Source organism: Propithecus coquereli, unplaced genomic scaffold, assembly GCF_000956105.1.
Source record: "Propithecus coquereli isolate 6110/MARCELLA unplaced genomic scaffold, Pcoq_1.0 Scaffold515, whole genome shotgun sequence".
Classification (NCBI taxonomy): domain Eukaryota; kingdom Metazoa; phylum Chordata; class Mammalia; order Primates; family Indriidae; genus Propithecus; species Propithecus coquereli.
In genome coordinates this window covers 315309-318014 of record NW_012151008.1, presented here as the reverse complement: position 1 = coordinate 318014, position 2706 = coordinate 315309, and the positions used below count along the sequence as shown (strand labels likewise).

The 2706-nt window shown below is 46.2% G+C and overlaps 1 protein-coding gene across 1 annotated transcript in view; it reads left to right on the top strand.

Annotated features, from left to right (window-relative positions):
• The window catches only part of PSME3 (proteasome (prosome, macropain) activator subunit 3 (PA28 gamma; Ki)), a 19519-nt gene that overhangs the window by 8406 nt on the left and 8407 nt on the right, over positions 1-2706 (top strand). The window lies entirely within an intron of this gene.

Sequence of the window (2706 nt, the reverse complement as noted above, 5' to 3'; positions counted from 1 at the left end):
TTAGAAGCTGAGGGAACTGGAAGGAAAGTGCTAGGTGTTTTTTAGGAACTGGGGTGACATGGGGACCAGTTTCTCTCTTCCTCACATCAGGTTAATGTCTCTTGCCTCTGTGGGACATTGAATCCTCCCTGCCACAGTTGCCCTGGTGATGACTTAGGGTTTTCCATCTGCATATATCCCACCTTGAACCTGATCATGACAAGGAATACTTCAGGCCTTCAGTGGAGTCCCTAACTCCTTCAGATGTTTTTATAATGGGGATTTTCACATACACTTGTGTGTGTGCATATATATACCCATAGCGACATGCACACACACTCCTTCCAACTCTCTACCCCACATACCCTCCCCCCTCCATGATATGATCCCTGTCACACACATACCCTTCAGGAGGTAATAGTTGTCTTAGATATCATCCACCCAGACATAAGTCTGTGCCCATCCTCCTGATATTATAGCTTTCTGGTGCCCAGGGGGAGTTGGAGTAGAACCAAGAGATGAGAAGCAGAGGGGTTGGGGAAGGCCTTTTCCTCTGTGACTGGGGCCCCTGTTGGCGTTATTGCAAAGGCTCCTGTGACTCTTGGTTGCCTTTTCCCAGGCCAGTTGTAAATTGGGGTTGGAGTGTCTGCAGCTGTGAGGTACAGATGCTGCTGCTCCTGTTGCGCTTTCCCTTTGGGAAATATATCTCTTATTTATAGTATTGTGCTTCCAGGGAAAGCAGTCATTTGTGTGTATATGTGCACGTATACACACACATATACACATTGTGTATGTGGAAATATGCTGGGCAGGTCAAAACCGTAGAAGAGTTGCCTCCTATCTCTTGAATCTTCCAGAGATATCACTTATTGTTACAGCTTTTATGTTAACCCTCATTAGCCCCCAGCTTTTTATTCTACCACTGCTGGAGAGTCGACATCCGCAGTCAGCCTGCCAGTGACTCTCAGTGTGTTTGTGACTTTTATTCTTCCCGTCTCTGTCTTCCAACCCCCAATCATATTTCCATCTGGGATGCATCATTTTTACTCCCAGTATTCTGTAGAGAAGGAGTCAGGATGCTGTCTTCCCACGAATAGTATTCAGTAACAAACCAATTGCATTTTAATTGGGCAGTGCCCCTTCCCACCCTACAGATCCCTTCCAGCTAAAACCCTTCCCTCTTCCCACCATGTGTTTCTCAGTTTCCCTTTTTATTTGTTGGATTGTTCCGCTGCCCCTCTTCCTCACCCTACCACCCTTGGATCGTAATGTAAAATTCTTTTACCATGTCAAGAAATTATTAAAAATACAGGTACTTTGACCTCTTTCTAAAGCCGCAAACCCTGGTGCAGTGCTCTGGTGGCAAGGGACATACTCATCATACTCATGTGTGCACATTTGGACACCCACCTTCACAGACACCTCTAGCCCACCCTATTTTGCATCCCTGTGCCAGTGAAGCTGCCTCTTTTCTCTGGGATAGTGGAAAGACTAAGGCTTCCATCTACGAAGCAAGAGTGGGTCCTTCATTTGTGTTCAGTCTGAATTACGTGAAAGTTAGCTCTTCCCAAACCTGAGCTGCCTTGTCTCCCTCCTTTTCAAGACCCTAGTTCCTTCCTTCCCCGGTTATACCCGTGAATGCCAGTAGAGGCTGCTGTAGTTCCATGTGTAGAGAACTACCTGCTTCAAGGCATACCCTACCCAGTCATTTTCTTTACCTTATACTAAGTCTCCTCTCTGAAAAATGTCTTAAATTTCTTGAGGAGACTCCTGGTCTTGGTTTTCAAATTACTTGGAGGGCTGCCTAGGAACCTCTGTCCCTCTGAAATAAAGTTTCTTCCACTTGCACTTGCAAGTAGCCTTCTGGTTTCCACTAATCCCTTTATTGTCTCTGCAAAAAGAGTTTTCAGGTCTTGAACAATGGAGGAACATCCCCTCTGTTCTGTTTCAGAAATGAGTGCCAAAAGCTAGCACTTTGTGAAAGCCTGCCCTGTGTCAGACCTGATGTGCATGATCATGTTTAATCTTCATGAATCTGTATGGTAGTTTTATCCATTCTTTATAGGTGAGACGCGAGATTAATATTTCCCCTAAGGTCACACAGCTTAGGGACCTGCATTGGTGTACAAATCCGATTGCTAATTCCCGGCCCTCAACTACTCCTCCTTTCTCACTGTCTAGATACAAAAGGCCTGAGACTAAATCAAGGGCTTGGCGTTATGCCACAGGCAAAATTCAGTGCTTACTGCTGAACTGGGCGGTGGATCCTGGAACTGCTGGGGTGCAGCACGTGCCAGGAGGTAGGAAAGTGGGCAGTTTAGTGCCTGCATGCGGGACTGGATTGGGATCTGAGGTTTGCATTCTTCCTCAGACCCGTTCTGGGTGGAAGGTGGAGTTTAGTGTTGTTAATTGGATGCCCTGTCATTTGGTCTAAATGATGGGAATCAGTAGTTGGTACTGACTGCTGCTAGTAAGAGTTCAGGGGCAAAGAAGAGGCTGTGCATGTGGAAGTAATGCCTTGAGCCAAACCACAGGACAGAAAATTGGAACAGAATTACATAAATCAAGGTCAGAAATTTCCTGTCCAACCCACGGGGTGGAGTTTGCTCCATTCCTCTCCATCCTAGTGAATATAACCTGACTTGATGTCAGTAACTGGAAGGAGCCGCTGGTAGGACTCTGATTTCAGCTCTCAGCATCCACCATGAATCTCAAGATAGTCCTGGC